General features: G+C 47.0%; 1 protein-coding gene and 1 long non-coding RNA gene across 2 annotated transcripts in view; one reads left to right on the top strand and one right to left on the bottom strand.

The window, feature by feature from the left end:
- LRRTM4 (leucine rich repeat transmembrane neuronal 4) overlaps positions 1-26,748 on the bottom strand; it is an 882,974-nt gene that overhangs the window by 813,536 nt on the left and 42,690 nt on the right. The gene's annotated exons all lie outside the window — the stretch shown is intronic.
- The window catches only part of LOC142004208 (uncharacterized), a 79,492-nt gene that overhangs the window by 31,768 nt on the left and 20,976 nt on the right, over positions 1-26,748 (top strand). The window lies entirely within an intron of this gene.

Genomic DNA, 26,748 nt, shown 5'->3' on the forward strand with positions numbered 1-26,748 from the left:
GGGGATGGGGTGGGGCAGAGAACAAAGACAAAACTGCTGAGAACGGGTCAGGTTTCTTTCCGCCTTCTGTCAAGGTCCAAGCAAAAGCACATTCTCCTTAAAATAACTCCTTGCAGACAATATATCCTTCCTCTTACCAAATGCCTTCGAGCTCATGAATAAACAGATACTCCGATGTTTCAGCAGTACAGCACACAAGACAGACATTCAGCCTAACAGAGTGATTTCGATTTCCCTTAAAATTAAAAGGTCCTCAAAGTTTTTGAAGTGATAGAGGTCATCTGCAGCTTGAAATTAAGTGCTTTTAAGTGGTGAATCTTCTTAAGCAACAATACACAGACTTCTATCCACTGGACCCATAGGAACAGGTCTCTTAGCTGGCAGCAGAAACAAATTATTATCTTGTATATGGATGAGCTTCTAGAGGGGGTTGAATGGACACACACACTTCACAAGCTTATTTCGCTAACCAAATTGCTCCTGACTCCTCCCACACACACACATCAATGTGTACTTTTGAATTTACACTGTGCACCTCATCACGGAATCTGTGAATTTAGTCATTTCTCCAATCAAAGTGTGCCTTTTGGACTTTGAAAGAAAGAGCTGCTCTCATTGAGGAACTATTACCAAAAAAAGTGATATTTAAAAGCATAGCAGCAGTCAATAATTTCATCTTTATGAGATGAATTATTTAAATGCAACAATCCAAGACTATAACAGGGTTCAAAAGGAGACAAATTCAAGAAAGATATGTCCTACTGTGGCCATTAGTCAAGATGGGCAGAGATGGTGTCCCTACCTTCTGCTTGCCAGAAGCTGAGAAGGCATTACAGGATGGATCATTTAATGATTACCCACCTTGTTCACTCACCCTGGTGCAACTGGCATTGGCCACTGTCAGAAGACAGGACGACTTTTGGTGTGACCCATTATGGCCATTCCTATATTTTTAAATCAGTCTTTTTATACCAAATTAATTGTAAGATTAAGGAAAGATATTCCAACTCAGGTGTTGTGGTCAAAGGCTTAGTTGGAAAAAAAGACTGAAAAACTTGAACAGAAAAAAAATGAGGATTCATCTAGCGAGATAAATGAAATAGAATCATTTCAGCTGATGGATAGTTCTTGAAAATTTATGAGACACTAACTTAGTATGCCTAGCACAATGAAGAGAAGTTAACACAAGACATAATGCTTATATTCTTGTATCCATACATTTGAGTTTCACAGGGTGAAACTGACACCGGTTTAGAAGGTCCATGCAAGATTTTACCCTCTTATTATGAGGACAATATAAAGGTTATGCATAGAATTTCACAGGGGCCTTCTCAAATTAGCTGAATTTTAATTGTAGCTCTTACCTGCCATGGCCAAACTCAGCTCTCACCCACTTCTGTGGTTAAACTTTCATGGAACAAGATTTATTATCAAACTTTCAAGGCCACTTTAACAAAGCAAAAGTTGAAGGTTTTGTGATTGTAATGACTGGAATCACTGTGTATGGCTCTGGCATAGCGAAGGGCTTTAAAAATTCTGGCTTTACTTTCTTTTGAAGGCTCCTGTCTAAACTACTACTCTTACATTGATTCCCTGAGTGGCCTTGAACAAGTTGCTCCATCCTGCTCCATCATGGACCCTCTAAACCAGTATCAGTTTTAGCCTGTGAAACTCAAATGTATGAATATAAGAATATAAGCATTATGTCTTGTGTCAACTCCTCTTCATTCTGCTGGGCACACTACGTGCTGATGATTTGACTCTCTTTGGACTTAAAATGCTGAAAGCCTCCCACAGTCACTATTGCCATCAGCAGTTCAGCTCTTCCCCCCCAGACTGCATCCTTTAGTGTCACCTTCTATAGCACTAGGCCCTAGTCCTCTCTCAAAGTCTTCATTCCTTTAATTCATTTTACTTTGCTGCACCTGGTTCCTTTGCTGCCTAAAGTTTGATAAACAATTACTGCACTTCCACTAGAGTCCCATCACGTGTAGAACTTTGCATGAATTCACAGGGAAAGCTCGCTCATCATTTCCTTGGCTTTTACATTACGACTGTGTTACCTGCTTGAAAGGATTCATCTTTTTTTTACCTCGGATGCTTCTGCCTTTCTTGAAAGGAATAGAGGGACAATGTACGGAGAAAGCAAAATTCCTACAAGGTATTGAAAAATGAAAGAGTTTCCCCCCTTCTCCAGCTGAACGCCTACAAAAAGATCACTTGGCTTTTACAATATGTGCTTTATCTGCCAGTGAGTAAATAAAGGACATTTCAGAGCTTACAGAGAAAGTTAATTTGATTTGGGAAAAATAAACATTAATAGTCATGAATGAGCCTGTCCACTAAAACAAAATCCTGTCTGAAAGGCTTATTAACAGTAGTTTGTAACGTTTTACCACCTAATTAATGGAACTAATAGCAATAACAATGTATCTTGTGCACCCCAAGATTAAGTGCAGGCAGTTTCTCTTCTGGCATATACTTCTCTCCGCACGAAAGCAATTGATCCACGTTTTCTTTCATTGGCAGTGCCGAAAACCGGTCTGAAATGAGTGCTGTATAAGAGGTTCGTAGACAACGAATTCTCCTCCTCCTCTTCCACCATTCTGACTCACATACTTCTCCCTTTGGCAAACATTGATTTTATTTCCTGACTTTATTGAACAAAGGAACAGCGAGTTAAGTGCAAGGCAGACTTGAGCACACGAGAGGGACCTAAAAGAAGGCATCTCTCCCACACACAGTAGTGCAGGCCTGTTCTCCAGTCCCACACCTCAGCATTATTCAGAGCCAAAATGGACTTGCAAAGAGGGGACAGAGCTGCCATGTCCCAGACATCTTTGTGCCAATCTGCCTTATCCCTGTAAAATTCATCCACAAGCAGAGGGCCCTGGCAAGGTCCATACACTACTTAAGTTCCACTTAAGCCTTCAAAGTAGTAATTAAGAAGGATGTAAATTGCGTGCAGGCTTTGTGGTGACCGATTCTCATGAAGAGCCCAATTTACCTCATGGGACTAGTGGAGTGCAGCCTTGAGGATATGATTGCAGGACCTGATTGCCTATTCCTGCTCCCAGGGAAGTAAACAGCATGGATCTCAATGGGAATCCTGCTTCAGTGGGAGCCAGATTTGGACCGAGCTATATGGAAATGTGTCCCCTGAACCTGTAGTTTCCTGCATCTGGGTGAACTGCTGCAACTGTCCCATTTAAAGCCCTACACTTAAGACCCTCTTAAAGACCTACTTCTGCCTTGACAGTATAACCCACAACCATTCTGTACTCAGGCTTAAGTAGGTAACTCACTCAGTGTGATATTCTGTCCTCCACAGGCAGTGGCTTGGCCAAATATAAAGGTGACCGAGCCTGCTAAGCATTTAGTTCAGCCAGTAAATACTGGTTGCACCCTGCACGGAAATTGGAGAAAAGAGCAGAGGAGCAAACAGTTTGGAAGGGCACAAGAAAGTGAGTCTGTGTGCTCATGGCTTGAATGCTTGCTGAATTTTCAGCTTCTCTGTAAGTCATTTCATAAAGTTTGGGAAACATGGAATTCTTTCATTTTATTATCCAGAGAGGAGTACATGAAACAAGCCTGGTGCTTTTAGATTCAGAAGCCCCCATCTAGACAGATGACTAATGCTATTTCTATTTGTCATGAACAAGAGGTGGATGGTCTGGCTAGTGGGTAAGAGTCATGCCTGGGGGTCCCACCAGAAGCAGGGCATGACTGAGAAGGCAGGAACAAAGAGTCAGAACTGGGAGCCGAGCAAGAATTAGCAACCCAAAGGAGGGGCCTGAGGTCAGAGCCAGAGTCACGGGTCAAGCTGAAGTTTGGCTATGGAAATGAGATCATGGTCTATTTCTGCAACAGGACAGGTGTTGCCAGGTGGCAAAGACAGCTGCATAGACCTCCTTCCATGCTTGGATCAATCAGAGGTCACAGGAGTACTGAGGTCTGGGTTTTTCTGTAGTCCTTTGTTCCGTAGGGTTTACAGTGCATGAATCGCAGCCCTGCCATGGCTGATGGGTGACTGCATGGACGCTTCAGTCAGTTGGAACCTCGTAAACTCACTTTCTAGTCCTACTGATTCTTACACCCTTCCCCTAACCTCTCTCAGGCTACGGGATCCTCTGAGCAGGGACGATTGTTCTGAAGTGTCCAGAAAGCACATCGACTCTACCACAAATTTGTAATAGGAATCAAAACTGATTCCAGCCACCATCTCTTTGTTATTAATACTCTCCAGCAAACTTAGAAATAAAAGGAAAAATAACTCAAAAACCATGGCAAATATCTTGCAAATATTAATTTGAAAATCATTTACTTTAAAATAAATGAATAAACCAACCATTAGCAATTACACATCCCTAAAACAAATGCTAGAGCAGTGGTAATCATGTAATTAAATTAGTGGACATTTTCATTTCTTTGATTCATTAATTTAACAAGCTGTTGCAGGAAATACAGAATTAAAAACAAACTGGCATAGAAAAAGCTTTTTGTAATTTATTTGCCAGTTCATTAAATAGAAATAATCAAATAGCAGTAATAGGAAAGGCAATATATGGAATATGGTTTTTTTTCTATCTATACAGGCCATTTCTGAAGTGTGGAATTCTTTTGCTTGTTGGATTCTTTGTTAGAACACATGTTGAAGAGAGAATTCTTACGTTTGCATTGTTTTGATGGGCCTGGTATAAATATTACGTTAATTCCCTACCTCAGTCACACATACCCTGCAGTACAAAAGCAAGCCACCTTCTCTAACAAAATATAATACCTTGAGCAGTGTAAACAGATCTATTTGGCTATGACTGCTTTGTTTTTGTTTTTTTCTGAGTAGAAGCTCCTGGCAAATCTTAGTATTCTCTTCTTCTTTTCAAATAGAAATGAGCCTCAAATCCAAATTCAATCCAAACAGCCCCAAACTTTTAGGTGTTTGTGAAGCAGATGCTCAGTAGAGGGATGTTCTGGCCATCTTCATCTTCTAGTCTTAGTGCAGTTCATTCAATATTTATTATTATTATTTCTATTATGGCAATACCTACAGTGTCTGTTGTAATAGGCATTGAACAGACCATCACTTCCTTAATCCACTATCTGTCCATTTAGACTAATTACCGCAATCATCGTGATATCTGAGTATCTCACAATCTATTGTTTATATCCTTACCACATCCCTATGAGGTATGGTGGTGCTGTTGTGCCCATTTTAAAGTTGGAGAACTGAGGGACAGAAAGACTAGGGGATTTGCCCAATATCACATTTGACAGAACAAGGAATTGAAGCAGGACCTCCAAGGTACCAAACTAATGCCCTAGACTCTGGACCATTTGCTCTCTAAACACACAATGCATACAAAAGATGGGATAAAACATATACCGAAGCATGGAGAGATTAAACAACTCACAAAACTAGGTGATTTGGCAACAAAAAGGCAGAAGAAAATCAGTGCTGACAAACACAAAACAGTGTGTAGTGGAAACCAAAATACCAACTATACATCTAAAATGATGGGGACTAAATTAGCTGTTACCACTCAAAAAAGAGATCTTGGACTCATTGTGAAAACACCCACTCAATGTGCAGCAGCAGTCAAAAAAGCAAATAGAATGTTGGGAATCATTAAGAAAGCGTGACAAGCATCAGAGAGGTGACCATGTCAGTCTGTATCCACAAAAACAATGAGAAGTTCTGTGGCACTTTATAGACTAACAGATTTATTGGAACATAAGCTTTTGTGGGCAAAGACTCACTTGCATCTGATGAAGTGGCTCTTTGCCCACAAAACCTTATGCTCCAATAAATCTGTTAGTCTATAAAGTGCCAAAGGACTTCTCACTGTTATTAAGAAAACGATAGACAATAAGGTAGAGAATATCTTATTACCTCTATATAAACCCAAGGTAAGCCCACATCTTGAATGCAGCGTACAGATGTGGTTGCCTCATCTCCAAAAAAAAAAAAAAGGTTGGTGTTGGAAAAAAGCTTACAAAAGGAAAACAAAAATTATTTGGTTATGGAATCATTGCTACATAACAAGACATTAATAAAACGGGCATATTTCAGCTTGGAAAAGAGATGACTCAGGTGGTATATAATAGATGTCTATAAAATAATGATGTGCAAGGGAAGGGAATAAAGAAGTTATTTACTCCTCAAACCGCAAGAAACAGAGGTTACCTAATGAAATTAATAGGCAGCAGGTTTAAAACAAACACAAGGAAGCATTCCTCACACAATCAACTTTTGGAACTCTTTGCCTGAAGATATTATGAAGGCCAAAACTTTAACAGAGTTCAAGAAAGAACTAGATAAATTTGTGAAGGACAGAGCCATCAATGGCTATTAACTGGCTACAATGGGCAGAAATGGCATCTCCCATCCTCTGTCAGAAGCTGGGAATGGGTTACCGGGGATGGATCACTCAATGATTGCCTGTTCTGTTTGTTCCCTCTGGGGCACCTGGCATTGGCCAATGTCAGAAGACAGGACACTGGGCTAGGACCTTTGGTCTGACCAGTGTAGCCTCTCTTATGGTCTATGTTAACTTCTCAAGCATCACACAAAATCTGTGGGGAGTGCTAGCATTGAACACAGGCCTCTCACATTGAGTGCCTCCACCACTGCATGATTTCTGTCTCTCTCACAACAGCGTAAGTCAGAAGTAATGCCCCTGGAGTCACAATTACATTGGTGTAAACAGAGTAGATCAAAATTTCAATTAAAAAAGGAAAAATTGACTACATTTGTGTGTCCCCCCGCCACTCTAGTTTTCTACGTGTTGTAAAGGGTCACCTACATGGGAACATTCACAAAAAATAAGCCCAATTAGTTAACAGTGTGAATTTAAAGTGGATTATTAAAACCCCATTAAATACCCACATGGACACTCCGACCAGGATTTAAAATGGATTTAATTAAAGTGAATTAAACTAAACTGATTTAAGGCACTTCAATTCTTAATCAGAGTGGATGCACAAGTATGTAATGCAGTTTACATCTATGTCCAAATACATTGAGATTAATTTTTGTGACTGTCCCCATGTAGAGAGCATTTAAAGCTTGGTCTACACACACAGAATTTAACTTGACATAGCTACATTGGTCAAGAGTATAAAACACTCCTCCTTCCCTGATCAACAGCTATGCTGATGTTGGGTAGCTGCAACTATGCTGATAGAATGCTTCCGTCAAGATAGGCACCACAGTTGCAAGAGATGGTGTTCCTATATCAATGTGGGGGAAGAGTTAAAAAAATGTTTCATCAGCACAAACTGCATCTTGCAGGGTTTTCCTGACATAACTATGCCAATATAGCTATGTTTGTGTAGCCTCCACAGTGTAGACTGCACTACCCTACAAGTTAGACTGATCCAGCTACAATGTGCAGGGGTGACCACAGACCTAATGGAAACAGCACGAGGTCAACGGAAGAATTCTCTCTTTCATCAGCCTAGCACTGCCTCTCACAGGAGGTAGATTACCGATGCCATCTGTCTCTCTACTGAAGCACAGCAGCTCTACCGCCGCATTTCCAGTGTAGACAACCCTGAGAGAGAGAGAGAGAGAGAGCAGACTCTCTCCCTCCAGAGCATTCTTACACCACTTGCCCTCCTGTCCCAGACAATCCACGCTCTTTGGATAAATGCAGGCCTGCTCTCCCGTGGTTAGCTAAACAAGTATAATTCATCAGTCTCCCATATTTTTTCATAGTATTTGCAGGTGATTACGACTTAGGCTAATGAATCATTAATTCTCATCAAAGAAGTCCAGTGATTCCTTTCCATTAATTGTGTAAATAATTAATAATTTAAAAAGCAGCTTCGTTCTATGCCAGAAGTCTGGCTGTGTTGTAAGATACTATGTTCCTCTGATAATATTTGCATTGCAATGTGCTAACAGGCACGTAGGCATTAGGGTATGTTGTTCCTCTTCAAAGAAATTAGAGGTCTGCTTTATGTGGTGCACCTAATAGATATAATTAGAACAACAGGATAATTACTGTTATTGAATTCTAATAGGTTAGACACATTAGTGTGTTAGGAAAGGGGGTGATGCTTTCTTTCAGCTCATGGCCAGCCTTACCTGCTGTTATTAAGTCAGAGAAAATGTGTGTGTTGGACAGTGCTTTCAGCTGGAGGTAGCTATTGCTGCATGGACTAGTCAGCCCTTGAATCTGGGTACCCAGGAGTAAGCAGAAATATTCAGCCACTGTCCAAAGGTGGTAGCACAGCCTCACACTTCCTGAGGCAGGCTTACCGCAAATTCCTACTCCAGCCTAGAGAAAGGATTAGGGAGGGGTTTCCAAAGCCCACATAGCTGGAATCTGGATGCGCCTGTTATGTGTTTTTATACACTCATACATAAAAAAACCACACAACATCCTAACAGAAAGCTTTGCAGTTTCCAAAAGATCCCACGTGCCATTATGATTCACTTCAATCTGCTGTCATATCATGGAACCAGTTCCCGTGCTGTACTCACAAAAGCAGCTGTACTTCAGTTGCAGGTGTAAAGATAAGCTCTGATTCACTGCTAGGTTACACCAGTTTGTTGCCTTTGAACCTAGGAAGTGTAAAGCTGGTGGAGGGAAGTGGATAACCAGGCCAAAAGTCTGAGCCCCGATTACATTAAATTTTGATACAGTAGTCAACATAAACCTGTACCAGTGCTTAAGTGCACTGCTTTCCCTATCTTGATCATTTAAGCCCATAGTTACGTGACAAGAAGTTTTTGCTACTTTGCACTCCAAGAAATACTGTGAGCCTAACAAACATGTTGTTTCTCTTCCCAGTCCTGTTACCTTGACTGACTGTGCACCTGTGCTTAGTTACTGTCAGCCACACAACCTGTTTTTAACTCCAGTGACGTCAACAGAATCACATCCAAGATTTTATGCAAGAAAACAAACTAAAACTACCAGGAGTAAGATCACATCAATCATAGCACCAGCTCTCTAATGCACTGTTATTCATATACTCCTCCTGATGGCTTAGACACTCAGTTGGTAAGACTGGTACAATTCCATTCATGTCAATGGAGCTGTGCTGATTTAAGCCATCTGAAGATCTGACCCAGATGACAAATGATATTCCAAAGGCTTTGCAGGACAGAAAAATAGAACACACATCTTGGGGATGATACAAGGATTTTCTTTTTATATGAGTCTTAACCCAGCTAGACTCTGTCAATACTTTTAGCTAAGCCAAGCACAAAAATACATTTACCATACCCATTTCCTGAGCCCTATCACCACCTTCTCTGCTGAGGGCATTGAATTGCTGTCACATTTCACAGTAGCATTAAAGTCACAACACTGGATTCCCCCTTTACTATCCTCTGCCCCAGCCTCTTTTTGTTTATTTTTGGGTGGGGAGCACCATTCTTCTATACTCTTGTGTCAATTCACAGTAGCCACTGAGGCTGGGCGTCCAAAGGACCTTACAAAATGCAGGAGTACAACTTCCGCTGTTTGGATATCTGAGGAAAACACACAAGCATGGCAGGGGAAAAAACTGCCAAAGCTCTGGTTGTCCTCAGCTGTTAAGTGTTGTAGGCAGAGCTGTGAACTCCAGGGTTTAGCTGACCCTGAGTTTTTATTGAAGTAAATCCAATATATTTCCTGTGCTGTGGCACCATGAGGCTGGAATAATGGAGGAAGAGAAAAGGAGTTGGAAGGCACGCTGAGTCGGCAGGAAGCAACAGAAAGATTAACTTTGATTCTTACGCACTCCACAGGAAGAGAAAAAAAATCAAGGAAATAAATTGCTCTTCTGACTGGGAGACATTTTACTGAGTACAATTATTAGAACAAAGAAGGGAGAAATGTAATCGTAATGTAAAGTGCGATGGATCCCTGCAAAGCCCAGAAGGGAAACGATGCTGCTGTATGTTTGCAAGTGAATGACAGAGAGAAACAAAAGGGCGGTCTCTCACTCTCAAGGAACAAATCTACCAGTGTGCCATACAGACCATGCACAAGACAGAGTGACCTTTGGCTGTGTGAGCTGCAAGCCTTCTTCCCATGGCAAAGCTGAGCTGTGTTAGGTCGATGTACAGCCAGTGCAGTAATTACTGACATTTGTCATGGCCACACTCCCCTCCTGCTGGCGATGCATATGCTCACCTGGGCACTTGCACTGGCTGAAGGGGAGGTCATGCCATCAGCTCCCCAGAGAGCCCTCAGCTGTGACTGCCGGGCACTACAGTATAGATACTTAGAGCCAGAGTTATACCAATGTAAGGCAGCTTACATGAACCTAACTGTAGCACAGGCCTGACCTCTGGATGAGCCATTTGCTCCCTAATTATGGGTGAAACAGTCTTAGTTTAAGTCAGGGTGCATTTAGAGAGGATTAAAAATTATTTAAAAATGTGACAGATGGGAGAAGTGTGTGTTAGAGGTTATAAGCACATCACCAGAAGTTACTAGCCACGGATATTAGCAACCTATTGACCTGAGGACACCACACATTCAAACATTATTTGTCATCGCTTCATAAACTATTTGTAAATCTTTGCTTCACAGCAGTTGCAATAATTGGAAATCAGTGGATCCAAATGGCACTGATCTTTATGGGGGCTTGGGATCTAGATCTATTCTAGAAGTGGAGGATGATCTTGTTAAGGCACTGGACTACCTGTGTGTAACCTTGGACAAATGACATGTTCTGTGCCTCAGTTTCCCATCTGTAAGATGCAGATAACACTTTTTACATATAGTGTATTTTGAAAATGAGCTCTCTGGGACAGTTATTATTGTTTGGTCAGAAAATGGAATTTCCATCTCACAGGAAAGTGTGCCATTTCAAAGTTTGTTTTTTGTTTCCCCATCAGAATGAAAAGTGAAAATTCCTTGCGGAACAGAAATTCTAAAAAATATTCATCGAGAAACTGAGACATTTCATTTCACTGGAGGAAAATATTTTTATAATCATTATATTACAGTATAATATTAATTGTAACATACATAAAATACTGACACCAATTAAAACATAGAACCAACATGAAAATGATAAAGTCAAAGCAATACTTTGCCTTATAAAAACAGAAAAAGAAAATTCATTTTCACATTTTTCCTTTGAAAATTTGTCACAAATCGATGTGTTTTCCAGCAGCACATCAGCGTCAACAGAACTGCATTCTACCTTAGAAAACTATTGCATCCAAAAAAAATCAATGACTTCTACGTGTTAGGTCTTTGTATAGTGAGATCTTTCTCTCAGGATTTCTAGCTGTTACAATAATGTAAATAAATTGCCATTTGTGCCATGCTAAGTTGGTAGGAAAGCTGCCAGTTGGCTTGCTTCATCAAAAACACCTTGGCTCATAAGTGGTAAGTACAGTGTACAAATGCAGACTAGCATGATTACATGAGACACGTTAAAACAAAACCTATCTAAATAACACTTATTTCTATATACTGAGGTGAGGCTTTCATTGTGTTTGTACCTCTATAAACAGGTCATAGCAATCCATGGGGGGGCAGAGTGGTCTTAACTTCTCTTTGAACTGGAAGCGATCTGTAAGCCTCATAAACATTTTAGCATATTAAACCGCAGGAGCCCAAGAACCCTCTGGAGTTATCTTTGAGTGTATTACTTTTAAATTGGACATAGGAAATTTTCCCTGTTGAAGCTGGACAGAAAACAGCTGTGCTCATTAAAAAAGGAGGAACTGCTAAGCTGTTCTATAATCAAAACTGTGTAATTAACACAGAATTATAATGGTAGAGCTAACACAGAGCCTGAACCCTTTGATGTGCACAATGTTGTTAAGTGCTTGAATTGCCTGTCATTTATGTTAAAAACAAGGAGTCCCATGGCACCTTATAGACTAACAGATATTTTGGATAGTAACAGAGAGGGAGCTGTGCTAGTGTATATACTATCAAAACAAAAAGCAGTCAAGTAGCACTTTAAAGACTACCAAAATAATTTATTAGGTGAGCTTCCATGGGACAGACCCACTTCTTCAGACCATAGCCAGACCAGAACAGACTCAATATTTAAGGCACAGAGAACCAAATGCAGTAATCAAGGAGGACAAATCAGAAAAAAATGATCAAGGTGAACAAATCAGAGAGTGGAGGGGTTGCGGGCGGGGAGATCAAGAATTAGATTAAGCCAAGTATGCAGATCAGCCCCTATAGTGACTCAGAAAAATTCAAAGGGAAACAGCCGAGCTGTCTTTTATATTCAAATTTGGCACATGAACACATGGTTTGAACCGGGATGGGAATTTTCTGAGGCACTATAGGGGCATACTTGGTTTAATCTAATTCTTGACCTTCCCCCCACCATCCCTCCACTCTCTGATTTGCTCACCTTGATCATTTTTTTCAGATTTGTCCTCCTTGATTACTGTTTTTGATTCTCTGTGCCTTAAATATTGAGTACGTTCTGGTATGGCTACGGTCTGAAGAAGTGGGTCTGTCCCATGGAAGCTCACCTAATAAACTATTTTGCTAGTCTTTAAAGTGCTACTTGACTGCTTTTTGTTCAGATATTTTGGAGCATAAGCTTTTGTGGGCAAAGACTGGCTTCGTCAGATGCATGAGTGGGGGTTCCAAAGGAGAGTCTAAATATATAGGCTTATGAAAAGGAGGGAATCCCAGTGAAGAACAGGGTCAGAGTTGACAAGGTCTGCTCAGTCATGGAGGATGTGGCCCATTACCAGCAGCTAACGTGGAGTTGTGAACATCAAGAGAGGAGAAACCAGGTCATTTATGTTGCATCCCTTGGTCTGCCTACACTGTGAGGCCCAAACAAGGCTCTGTTCCATGGAGTTCTTTGCAATGCTGGAAGGGTGTGATGAAGTGGAAATATTCTTCATGTTTTCTCTGAATTGGGTGTGTGTATCTCAGTTTCCCCCATGCATTGTTCAAGTATCTGGGCTGTGGAATAAGATTATGTGTTTGTGGCAGAAACCCTCTTCAGGGCAGATGTGAACACAGGCACCAGCTATTGTGCTATCTGAGTGCTGTTTGACGCCCCACCCCTCAGGACTCTGGCCCCACCTGCACTCCACTGTTTTCTTCATGCCCCCACCTGGCCTCTTCCCATCCCTGCTCCACTCTGGACCTACCCCCACTCAAGCCCTCTGACAGAGGAGGCAAACGGGGCAGTTGCACCCAGAGTCAACATTTCAAAGGGGCCCAAAGCTCTGACTGCTTCTGCTGCTACTTCGACAGCAGAGCATCTGGAGCTCTGGGCCCCCTTGAAATGCCACGGCAGTGTTGCCCTACTTGTGAGAAAATATGGGCACCCCAAACGTGGCAAACCAGTTCTTTTGGGTGGGAAGCTCTAGGAAGGAGGAGGAGTTGGCAGAGGGGCCATGGGTAGGTAAGAGGTGCTGTGAGAAAGGGGCAGAGGTGAGTTGGCTGCAGGTGGGTGCTGAGCACTTGCTGATTTCTCCCTGTGGGGGCACCAGTCTGTACAGTCAGCACCTGGTGGGTGTAGTAGCTGATGGCTGCCCCATACCTCCTGTGCAATGTGTGGGCAACAGAGCGATGAGGTGACCTTTTGCCTGGGAGGAGGGGCTGCAGGGCTGGTGGAAACCGCTCACTCTCCTGGTTTGGGACTTGAAGGTGGAAGTCTGGAGCACCCACCAAGATGAACTTTACTTGAAATTCCTGATTTTTGTGTAGGCAAGCTATGTTCTACATTGTGTTCCTGTCAACTAATAACCCTCCTCCTTCACGCTGCTGGCTGAGAGTCACTTGCAGGGTGTGGGGTGGTGAAGTTGGGTTGCCTGCTCACTTTGGGGGTATCTAAGGCTTCCCCAGCTGGAGTCAGGGGGAGGAGCTCTCCAAAGTCACACAGAATCACAGGGCTGGAAGGGACCTCAGGAGATCATCTAGTCCAGCCCACTGCTTCAAGCAAGATCAACCCCTACTAAGTCATCCCAGCCAGGACCTTGTCCAGCCGGGACCTAAAAACCTCAAGGGATGGAGAATCCACCACCTCTCTGGGCAACCGCATTCCAGTGTTTCACCGCTCGCCTGGTCAAGTAGTTTTTCCTGAGATCTAACCTACACCTCTCCCTCTTCAACTTCTGACCATTACTCCTTGTTCTGCCATTTGACACCACGGAGAACAGTTTCTCACCCTCCTTTTTAGAGCTCCCCTTCAGGAAGTTGAAGGCTGCTGTTAAATCACCTCTAAGTCTTCTCTTCTGTAAACTAAACAAGCCCAAATCCCTTAGCCTCTCCTTGTAGGTCTTGTGATCCAGACCTTTAATCATGTTTGTTGCCCTTCACTGAACCTGCTCCAGCAAATCCACATCCTTTTTATACCGGAGGACCCAAAACCAAACATAATATTCCAGATGTGGCCTGATCAGTGCTGAATAAAGAGGAATAACTACTTCTCTAGATCTGCTTGAAATGCTTCTCCTAATGCACCCCAGTATGCTGTTAGCTTTCTTGGCTAAAGGGCATACTGTTGACTCATATCCAGCCTTTCATCCACCATAACCCCTAGGTCCCTTTCCATCGTAGAAGTCAGACCCAGGAAGCACCAAAGAAGAATCTGGTCATGATGTAGGAGTGTCCAGAGTCCTGACTGGCTTCACTCAAAGCCACCCCAGAGTTCCCAGACGGCCCCCTGCCCCAAAAATGGCCACACTTCTCCGTGGGTCTTCGGAACTAGAGCAACACCAGGCACACTTCTTCCCACCTGTTGAGAAGCTGCACACAGTGGGCCGGGAGGGTGTTGTGGTGGAGCAGAGTAGGCTATTGTGCTGTGCCGCCTGCATGGTGAGTGGTGGGAGATGAACCCTATTGTCAGCCCGGCACCAGGTCCCACAATCCCCCAACTCTCTCCTCTCTATAGGACAGTTGAGGCAGCTCTTCCAGGCCCTGTGGTTTCTGGGGGCCCTGTAGCACCCACCCCACTCTGTCCTATAGACAGGACAGCTCTGATTGGGGGCCTACACCTAGCATCAGCAGATAAAATCAAGAGGGATCTAGGGCAGAAAGCAGAGCACTGGGACCACGTGCTTTGCACAGCCTGCACTGCTTAGTAGACGGGTTGTTCCATTTTGGACTAGCTGAAGCTTCTTCAGGGCCGAGGGTTTTACCTTCAGCTGCAAATTGCTTTCAGTGAATCATGCCCTGAGGCTACAAATGGAACTGGTCAAATTTCTTCAAAAGTCAATTTGGGGGCAGAACTGTGTTTGCAAACACTTTCCAGAAGGGAAATCTTCCCATCTTTTCCTCCTGAGACCCTCTCTTTTGTAGCAAGTGACAAAGGAACGGATCACTGGGGCCTGCTCTGCGTGCCGCAGGACAGCATTATGTAATAGCTTGCTGTAGGGCAACGTGGGTGTTCTTGTGCTCTCCTGGCCTCCAACAGCAATGAACTAACCAAGGGACCTCAGCCCAGCAGGTTCACACAATCTGAAAAGGAGGATGCACTCTTCATCTGGTTTCCCTTTCTCGTGCGCTGCCTGGGTTCAGCTTTATCATGCCATATTTTACCCAAGAACAGATCTCAGCAAGATGCTGATGTTGACAACAAGTGATGTAAAGCAGATGCAGAGTTGAGTGGACACTGCTTACACTGCAAGTGGCCCCTGAGGATGAATTACATCATCCGCAAACAGCAACCAACTGAATATGTGCCATTTACTAGTTAACATACTTGTCCGTTAACAGATGTGTGCACATACAATAGCAAACCAAATCTAAAAAAACCACTCATTTCTTGCCCTGGCTCTGGAATTGGAAGATACAGAAGTGCCAAGTCCACAACTGTTTTGGTTTCATTTAAATACAAGTGCATGTTAGGTATCTCCCCACCCCAGGGTTCTGATAAATGAATTTCAGCTGCTTCAGATGCTCTTGCAGAAAGAAATTCTGATCCCTGCACACATTTTCCAAATTTAGCATTGTGCTTTTCGACCATGGAGTCAATGGGGCCAAAGCTGCCTAATCGCCTCCCTAAAGATACTGAGACATATCGAATCTCAGTGCTTGTGGTCATACAGTAAACCAGTATCAGACTCAGGGATGAAAGCCAGGAATCCTTAGTCCTGGTCACTTTACTGACCCATTAGATGATACTACTGCCTTTATAAAGGACCAGAATTTCCAAGGTTGCTGAGCACATTTCCCATTGACTTCATATGGAGTACTGGGGACTCAGCACTTCTGAATATAGGCTTCCAAATGTTGTGGCAGAGATGTATAATGATTAATGAACTACAAGCTAAAAAGCTTAGCTAAGTCAAAACATTTATTTTCTTGCTTGCTTTTCCTTCTCTTGTGTTTGTGTAAGCCATTGCTTCAAACACTATTTTTCCTCTTTCATACTTGACAGAACCACTTTCATCAGTGGTCTCCCTGATGCATGCCGTCAACATTCTTCTCTGAAGCAACCCAGTAAAATACAATCCAGCCATCTTGTTTGTTCATTCACTTCAGTTCATCCCCTCAGAGGTACATGCCCAACTCTGGGTCCAAAAATACATCACACACATCCTTTTCTGAGTTAAGGGGTCTGATTCGTGACTGAACTCCTCCAAATATTTGCTAGAGTAATTATGTTATTTTTATAGCATTACAACTGACATAAAACTGGAACATTACAGTGGTAACCAATCCCAAGGTCTTCAATAAATACAGCCTCTTTTGTGATCTACTCCATTACCTACTGCACTGGAAGCTCCTCCAAGCAGGGAGTTTGCCTTACTTTATCTCCATGGGTGCACAAGATGTTAGATAAGAAGTAACAATAACTAAAATGCAGAAACTTGATATCTGTGCATAGCAAAAGCTGGATCAAGAGTGTTGGCACCAACTGCCCATCTCAGCAAAGTGCTCAAAGACCATGTAACCTTGTTACCTCTAGTGGCTGCATATCCAAGTTCAGGGATGGCATATGTACTCTGAAGCAAAGTGGTGCATTTGTGTTACTCATGCTAAGCTTCACTTACAGGCCTGTTCAGACCACATGCTGCCAGAGCAGTAGCAAACCCTTTCAAAGCCACAAAGGAGTGTCTAGCAATTGACTTCTCCCTGGGCATCCCATTCACATCTCCGACACTCACGGAAGATTAATCCAGGCAAGCAGCCCTTACTCATCACAGGGATGCCTCCAGGCATGTCCTAACACACGATTCTTGATCTTAAAGTGTTTAGCCACATGCCACCTATTGCTGGATTTGCCCATGCAGCTGGGTCAGATTAGTCCTCTTCCCCCTCCATTCAGAGGTTTGTTCATTTTCCTGGCCCTGGAAATTTACTAATCACCTACAGCTACTGTCAGAATGACATCATGTAGCTCAATAAATAAATGTGTTAGTCTTAAACGTGCCACAAGACTGCTTCTTTTTTTATCATGTGAATGACCTCCAAAACTAGTTCTGTGGCCTTGCAAAGGATTCTCATGAACTGTGTGACTCACGCCAGTCAGAATCAATGCAACACTGTGGCTCACCCCTTAGGGCAGGCCTGCTGCCAGGGAGGAGTGAAGGGGCCAAATGCCCATGTGCCCAGTGATTCAAAACGGGCTGGAGCTCCCAGCTGCCACCCCCTACAGTAGTAGCAGTGGTGGTGCCTAGAGCCTCAGGCTCTTTAAATCACCACTGGACGCTGTGCAGGGCACCCCACACAACTCTTAGGGCTGCTGGGGGTGGGAGGGGAAGGGAGTGCTGAGGGAGACATCACAGACTGGGAGGCACTGAGGGCGCCAGCCTCTCCCAGACCCCAGTTCTCAAAGTTGCGTTTATGTTTGATGCAATAAAAACGTGCTCTGCCCTGCACAGGTACATCCAGAAAAAATGTAGCTATTACACCTGCACATGCAAGTTCCCACCAAGATCTAGAGCTCCAATGTGTCTGGGCTGATACAGAGAGACAGTCCTTCCCCCAAAGAATTTACAATCTAAGACTGCAGTCCTGCTAAGACACAGGCTATGTCTACATTATGAGATAAAAATCGAACTTAAAGGAGTTAGCTCAACATTAAAACACCACTATTCACTGTTAATCATCAGCCCAATTTAGTCTGCCCTAACAGCGATGACAAAATGTTGATGTTAATGGACAGGTATAACATCAATCTTGAGTTTAAAATGTTGAATAAAGGTGAGTGTGGAAGTGTCCTGTCTTTCATTCAAATGTATTAGCTTCCAAAAGTGTCCCATAAGTATCCCACAAAGCTGCATCTGGCTTCCACTAGTAGTGGAGAGCTGGAAGCCAGGAAATAGAGCAGGGCTGCTACTCTGTCTGTTTCACAGGTCCCTCAAGCTGCAGGGACCCAGGAAACTGATAGCAGTGCCGCACCTGGCTCCCAGTCCCTCCCTACCAGCAGGAGCCAGGAAACTGACCAAGGCTGCTGTGCTATCAGTTTCCATGGTCCCTCAAGCTATGGGAACCCAGGAACCAGAGTGGTGCTGCACCTGTCTTCCAGCTCACAATGCAGGGCTGAGGGAACTGTGGGATAGGTTCCCAGAATGCACTGCTGCAACACTCGATGTGTGGTGATTTCAGTGTAGAAGCAATATGTTGAATTTGCTGGGAGCCTGTGGGAAGTGAGGATACTCAGAATTGACTCATAAAAACCAGCATTAGAAAATTGATTTTTAATAAATTTGAATTTATCTTGTAGAGTAGACAAAGCCACACACACATTCTTTCCTTTGATTCCCATCGACTTTCACCTTCCCTAGCATTCCTACCTTTAGTGTTATAATAAAGGAACTAGAGTCATACACGATCATTCTAAAATGCAAGGATCAACACTGCAGGGCGCTGAGTACTTCCTCTGAAGTCAATAGGAGACAGCGCATAAGGCACACCGAAGGAAGGAATTATTTGTGATGTTACTCTCCAGAGTCATGAAAACAGACTTATGGTGTGGATATAACTGATATATACTTTATACAAGAGGGCTCATGTAATATATCATTAGAACAGTTATGATTTACTGAATGTGATTTCTACACCTGTATCATTTTTTTCGTCCCACGTTAGCAATAATGGCCATGTATCTGTATTACAAGTGTGCTGCTTTGGGTGTCACAATTACAAAAATGCCAGAAGGGGCTGATGGCCCTTCAGCCAAAACAACAAGACTGAAGATTCTAACCTCTTCGCTTCTGGCGAAGCATCTGAGAAGGAGCTGTGACACTAGGTCAGGTGGTCCCATCACCTGATGTTAAACACGATCTCAGACTTCTAGTAATGTTCCACTAAAAGTAAAGGCAGGAATCAAGTTTGGGCAAGAAAAGATTCTCACTTTTCAGCTGTGTCTACATGTGCATGCTACTTCGAAGTAGCAGCACTAACTTCGAAATAGCGCCCGTCGCGGCTACACGCGTCAGGCACTATTTCGAAGTTAGGCGGCGAGACGTCGAAGTCCCGAACCCCATGAGGGGATAGGAATAGCGCCCTACTTCGACGTTCAACGTCGAAGTAGGGACAGCGTAGACGATCCGCGTCCCGCAATGTCGAAATTGGCGGGTCCTCCATGGCGGCCATCAGCTCAGGGGTTGGGAGACGTTCTCTCCAGCCCCTCAGCTCACTGGTGGCCGCGTGGAGCGGCCCCTTAAAGGTCCCCTCCCCCTCCCTTCCTCTGCAGGAAGCTGAGGCAATGTGCAGGCTGCAGCCTGCACACGCGGGCAGCCTGCAGCACCCTCAGCCCCACAGAGCAGCGATGGCTGGCCGGCAGCCCCCCCAGGGGACCCCCACCAAGGGGAGCCAGGGCAGCCAGGCTGGGAAGCGGCAGCGGGGCCCCTCCTGGACGGAGGCCGAGCTGCAGGACCTGCTGGGGCTCTGGAGCGAGGAGGAGCTGCTCCAGGTAATGGGGAGCAAGAGGCGGAACGCGGATGCGTTTGCTCGGCTGGCCGACGGCCTGGCTGCCCGGGGTCACCCTACCCACACTCCTGACCACGTCAGGAGTAAGGTCAAGGAGCTGCGGCAGGGTTACGCCCGGGCCCGGGATGCGGCCAGCCGATTTGGGGCCACCCCCGTCACTTGCCCCTTTTACAGAGAGCTCAGGGACATCCTGGGCTCCCGGCACACCTCCTCCCCTCCAGCCACCCTTGACACCTTGGCTGACGAGCCCCAGCAGGCCCTGCAGCCGGAGTCCGCCCCGCACCCCAGGGGCCCCCCACGGGACATCGCGGCAGGAGGACGACGACGAGAGGGGCTCCTCCTCCGCAGAATCCAGCCTGCAGATCCTCCTCCTGCCATCCCGGAGCAGCAGCAGGGCCTCCGACCCCCGGGGATCTCCGGACCGTGGGAGCGGATCGACAGGTAGGTACCCCTCTCTGGTGGACGCCCCTGGGCTTGAGGGGCGGGGGTAAGAGAGATGTGTCCAGGGCCCCCCACATGCTCACATGGCCATGGCCCCAAGGACACCAGGGCCATGGCCCTCACAGCACTGCAGCCATCAGCCCGTGCCCCCCCCCACCCCGCATGACAGTGCCATGCCCCATCCCCGGGCCAGGGGGGAGCGGAACCTCGAGGGGCCCCCGGGAGGAGGGGGTGGGACACCCCGCAGCAGCAGCATGTGATGGAGTGGGGGGAGTGCCAAAAGGAGACTCAGGCTACATATGAGCCACAAGAGCCGAATAGCTCCCAGGGCCAAAGGAGGATCCTGGCGCTACAGCTGGCAGGTGACACCTCTGCCCTGAACAAACAGGAGGGAGGAGCCGAGCTGGCTTGGAACTGGCGGGGGAGGGCGGGGGCCACAGGTAGAGGCTAGGGGAAGGGAGAGCTGGTAGGCAGCCAGCCTGAGGAGGGGGAAAGCTGCATCCCAGAGGGGCCCCCCTTGGGGTCTTCTCCCCACGACAGGTTGGAAGGACTGTCTCTTCCAACAGCTGGTGCTGTCACTCCTGCCAGAAATTGGCCATCTGTGGCCTAAGAAACCTCTCCTGCTCTCAGACCCTGCGGGGTGAAGTGAGAGTCGCTCCCACCAGGGGACAGGGTGCAGGGCAGGGGGACCCCTGAACCCCATCCATCACAGCAGCATCTCCCGGGGATGGGGAACCTGCAGCACAGGGCTGGGGGGACAAAGGCCACGGCTCGCGGCCCACACTAACGCCTGTCTCCATTCTTCTTCCCCCCCTCCTCTCCTGTGTCCTGCACCTGCACCATCCGAAGGACCGGAAGAGAGCGCCGGCGAGGCGTCAGTTGTCCCGGAGAGCCCTCCGGGACCATCGCTCCAGGGCAGCCCCTCGGCCGAGGATGGACCAGCCCCGCGGCAGGCTAGACGGTGGACCCCGCGCCTCCAACCGCCGCCGGCGACGGACCCCCAGCTGCTGGCCATCCTCCGTGGGCAGCTGGAGGTCGCGGAGCAGCACCTCCAGCTGCAGGAGCGGGCGCTGGCCTGGCGCCAGGAGGCATGGGGGGCCTATATGCAGATATTTAACCGCCTGGTGGACTACCTGGCCCCCCATGCCGCGCCGGCCGACCCATCGCCCGCCCTGCCGCCCCACCACCAGCTGCTCCGCCCGTCGCCGGCCCGTCCGCCATCGCCCCGCCACCCACGCGCAAGGACCAGAGCGCCGAGGGACCCCTGGAGCCATCTGACACTCGCCGGCCCCCATACCTTCTGGTCCAGCCCGCTTCCACCCAGCCACGGACCAGCCTGCGAGCGCGGCGGGGCTCCCAGGGGGCCACGCCCAGTGCCAGGCTATAGGGGCGAGGGGCCCGGGACATGGGCCCCCGCCTTGTATATAGTTGGACCCTGTTTTTTTGGTCCCCCCCGTTTGCCCCGTCCTCCCCACGTAAATAGTTCTCCCCTTTCTCCTCCATGGTTTTCTTTTTATTATTTATGGCACACAGTTGTTTCTTTGGATTGTTTTATTTTTGTACATATTGCTTTTGTTGAACGTTTGTACCTAGTTTTCTGTTTGTGGTTCACATTTATTTACACCCAAAAAAAAAAGGTTCAGAAAGAAAAAAAAAAAATTTACTTTCAGCCACAAGTGCGTGCTGTCATTTGTCCAGGACAAGTGGGCGAGGGGGGCGTTGGGGTGCTCCATGGTGTGGGCGTTGGGGAAAGAGTGTGGGGGAGGAAGGGGCGGGCAGTAGGGGGCCTGGGCAGAGTTCACCCCGTGGCCTGTTCGTCGAAGTGGGCCCGCAGGGCCTCCCGGACCCGGGTCCCCTCGGGGTCCACCTGCCGACTGGGGGCAGCAGGTGGCTGGACGTGTGCCCTGCCGGCCTCCGCAGCCCAGCCCTGCAGAAAGGTCTCCCCCTTGCTCTCGACCAAATTGTGCAGGGCACAGCAGGCACCCACAATCTGGGGGATGTTGTTGGGGCCCGCATCCAGGCGGGTCAGGAGACATCTCCAGCGTCCCTTCAGGCAGCCATATGAGCGCTCCATCACCTGGCGTGCACAGTTCAGGCGCTTGTTGAAGCGCTCCTGGCTAGCGGAGAGATGGCCCGTGTAGGGGTGCATGAGCCACGGCCGGAGGGGGTAGGCCGCATGTGCGATGACGCAGAAGGGCATGGTGGTGTCCCCCAGAGGGATCTCCCGCTGGGGGATGTAGGTCCCCGCCTCCAGCCGGCGGCACAGGCCTGAGTTCCGGAAAACCCGGGCGTTGTGGGTGCTGCCAGGCCAGCCCATGTAAATGTCCTGGAAACGTCCCCGGCTGTCCACCAAGGCCTGCAAGACGACAGAATGGTAGCCCTTGCGATTGAGGTATCGTCCGCCACTGTGATGCGGGGCACGGATGGGGATGTGAGTCCCATCCAGAGCCCCGAAGCAGTTGGGGAAGCCCAGGGTGGCAAAGGCGGCGATGGTGGCATCTGGGTCCCCCAGCCTCACGAGCCTGTGCAGGAGCATGGCGTTGATGGCACGCACAACCTGCAGAGAAAGCACATGGGACAGCCCCAATGAGGGGTGAGCAGGGTGTGCGTGGGCCTGCCCTGCCCTGCCCTGGCCTCCCCCCGTGGGTTCACTTACCTCCATGAAGACAGCCCCAACGGTGGCCTTTCCGACACCAAACTGCTGGCCCACGGATCGGTAGCTGTCCGCAGTGGCCAGCTTCCAGACAGCGATGCCGACCCGTTTCTGCACCGTTAGGGCACGCCGCATGGCAGTGTCCTGGTGCCTGAGTGCGGGGGTGAGCCACTGGCACAGCTCCAGGAATGTCTGCCAGGTCATCCTGAAGTTCCTGAGCCAGTGGTCGTCATCCCACTCCCCAAGCACCAGCCGCTCCCACCAGTCGGTGCTGGTGGGGTAGCTCCACAGCCGCCAGCGTGTGAGGTGGGGGGTGGAGAGGGGTGCTGCAGGGGTAAGGGTTGAGGCCTGCTGCCCTGGGGGCATCTCCTCCCCTGGGGCAAGGAGGTGCTCAGCTGCCTCCCACATGGCATGGGTCAGGGCAAGCCCTGCTCCTGCCGGGAGGGCTGGGTGGACCTCTAGCTGCTGCTGCTGCTGGGGGTCCATGACTGCGGCGCCCGGGGTCTGTGTGCCTATGGCTCCTCAGACCGCGTGCTGTGCAGGCTGAGTGTGTCTGGGAGGGGCCCTTTAAGGGAGCGGCTAGCTGTTGCCCCGGAAGCGCTAGTCCGCCCTGTGACCCTGTCTGCAGCTGTGCCTGGCATCCCTATTTCGATGTGTGCTACTTTGGCATGTAGACGTTCCCTCGCTGCGCCTTTTTGGATGTTGGACTGTGCAACGTCGAAGTTGAACATCGACGTTGCCGGCCCTGGAGGACGTGTAGATGCTATTCATCGAAATAGGCTACTTCGATGTAGGCTTCACGTGTAGACGTAGCCTTCCTCAGTCTTAGTCGGGGCTTTGGAAAAAGGCAAACAGGACTGCTTCACTGTCTGTCCGCCCAAGAAGATAGAGAGTGAAAACACCTGAGAGAAAGGCCAGGGCAAGCCCAGAGATATAACTAGAATTCTAAGCTACAGAATCTTTGCAACCTGTCTCAAACAACATTTCAGGTAAGAAGTTACATTTGTAGCCTCTCTCTTGAATATGTTGACTTTAGCTTCCCCCCCCCCCACCCCACCAGTAACCTATTTTGTTCTGCTTGTTGTCCCTTATTAGTGTTTGTAAACTGAGTAATTGGACAGCCATCCAGGAGGAGGCAAATGCTGCTAAGATGATGAGAGAATTGCCCACAGCCATCCACTGCCAGCAATGTGTTTCTACTGGTGGTGCACATAACAAAATTTATTCTGCATGTAGATGGAAAAATGACAGGGAACATTGTCCCCTATATTTATTAAAATTCACCTTTTGTAGTTTATATATAAACTTATTTACATAAGACAGTTTATACAAGCTATCCCCAGGGGAGGGGCTGTGCATATTTTACCCCACATTGAGGGAGGGGTGAATTTCATATCACTTTGGGTCTGCACATCACAGGAGCTGGGCGCCTGAGGGCTTGGGCAAGTCCCCTAAGACAAGATTCCCAGAGCTGATCCCACTGTCTATCATTCTGAAGATAGGCATGGCCCTGCCTGTCTGTGTACTGAGAGAAGCTTAAGAGCCTGGATCAGCAAAACAGGAATGGGCTCAGCGGTATCTTAGTGCATCAGGTGGCATCCCAGGGACAGCAACCCACCACAGTATTTTTTTTTTTTTTTTTTTTTTTAAAACATAGGTGCTGTGATATCAAGGTCTTGGATTTCATGCTACCAGACACTTAGCAGGGCAAAACAGTCAGTTTTTCCTGCCTCAAAGAGGTCCAGTGAATACATAACTGATGGATGAGGCAAAGTCATCCCATAAAAGTGCTCCCATTTAGAGAGAGAGCTGCCAATCACTGTCACAGTAGCACATAGCTCAGAATTACTTTGGAAGATACAGCCACAGCAAAACCACACCAAACCAAATCCAACACACTTCCTCCAATTTTTCTCATGTCATGGCATCTGCCGTCATTTGAGCAGGCAAACATCTAAGGCAAATAATTGTTGATTTGTAGCAGACTAGGTATCAAATAGTATCAATGCAAGATGCAGTCTTCTGAATAATCCACACAAAATGAAAATTGGCTCCTCTCACCTAAGCTTAAGCATCTCTGACTTCAGTAGATGACAGTGCCTTGGACAAGGAGAATGGGTGGGTGGAGAAAGGGGAGGCAGGTCATCATTTGTATGAGGGGAACAACAAATCAAACAAGCATTTTTATCCAGCACATCTCCTCTTAGGGGTATTTAGTCTCCTCTTTTTGAGCGCAGTACAGGCTTTATTGTCCAGCTGCCCGGTTCTGCCAGAATGCCGGATAATAGAATGTGCTGCTTATTTGAGCTGGGACTGGCAGCAGCCATGCTCTATGCCTCCAGCCAGTTGGCAGCTGGCCCCTCACAGACATCCAGCCCCACTCTTCCCCCTGCAGCTGGTCCCACAGCCCATGGCCCTAGGTAGCATGCTGGTTAACTGAACGTGTCAATTATCTGGGTGCCTGATAAAACAGTATTTACTGTAGATGAAGCTTCCATTTGAAGTGATCTCACTTTCAGAGATAACTAGCACATTAACATGTTGGGTTGTCTGAAGTATATTTTGGATCCCTCCCTCTGAGACTAGGGAATCTGGGAAATCATTTGTATGTTGCTGATACCAATATTATAAAATGTCAAGGACTACGCCCAGCTATGCACTGTAAGAGATCAGTGGAAATACTATGAGTTTTCCAAATATGAGGATCTTGTTTCTGTGTTTGTACCACATTTGTATTAAGAGTTTTAAAAATGGATGGCATGTCCGCACTTTGCACGATGTTTCTGCATGTTGCTAACAAGCTTGGACAGAATGGCAGCAGCACTAGGCCTGATAACCCCTCAGAAGGACATCAGCTGTGCAGTGAATTCACTGTGAGGAGCCAAGGACTAGTCTATGACTCAGCAAAGCAGACAGGGCTGTCCAATTCCATATGCAAGGAGTTAGTATCTGCAACAAAGGAAGTACTATACAGATGGCAAAAGGACCATGAAAGGCAGCAGCATTGTATCCATTTTATCTTCATTCCTACTTCTTCGTGCTAAAGGAACTTTGCTACACACTGAAGCTCCGAACAAGCCCCTGAACAACCCATCCAAGCTCTGAATATTTCAAAGTGGGATTTTAAAGCCAGCAAACTCACCAATACTGCTAAGAACCGGATGCATGGACTGTGCAGTCCTTGTATGTGCCTGACCGCTTTCTCATTTAACAGCTCTCTTCTTTTTCTTTTATAATACACCTTGAGTTCTGCATGCTAAAGTACTCTCCATCCCCCTGCTCTTTTCGATAAGATCCAAACCTACACTGACTTGGTAACGTGGCTGGCCTTTGGGCAGCAACAGAACGCTTGGTATATGTGAGCAGCATTTTAAAGTAACTGCATGTTGATTCTGTCCACCCAGGTACCCCTTTTTGTCCTTTTTGCTAACCAGTGGGGTGGGGGGAGAAATCAGCAGCACAGTTTGTGACTGGTTGGGGAGTTTAACTTGACTATTAGTCACCTGCACTGGGCAGGGAGTCAACAGCCATTCTTGGCCCCTGGGCAAGATGGGGGAGGCAGCTCCATGCTCCTGGAAGGGGCAGGGCTTCAGGCAGAAAGGGAAGGGCAAGGACAGCAAGCACACCATACCAATCCCCTCCACCGTCCCCCACCTCTTAAACCTGCCTGGTATTCTGGCAGTCATATAAAGAGAATGGTACAGTGGCCAGGAACCCTGGGCCCGTTAGAATCACCAGGGCCTAGGGCAGCTGCCCCCTTCCTCCTATTCCCTAGTGGCAGGCTGAGCCTTGGAAGCATCTGCTCTTTTTTCAGCCTACCCCAACCTC

The sequence above is a fragment of the Carettochelys insculpta genome, chromosome 31 (assembly GCF_033958435.1).
Source record: "Carettochelys insculpta isolate YL-2023 chromosome 31, ASM3395843v1, whole genome shotgun sequence".
NCBI lineage: Eukaryota > Metazoa > Chordata > Testudines > Carettochelyidae > Carettochelys > Carettochelys insculpta.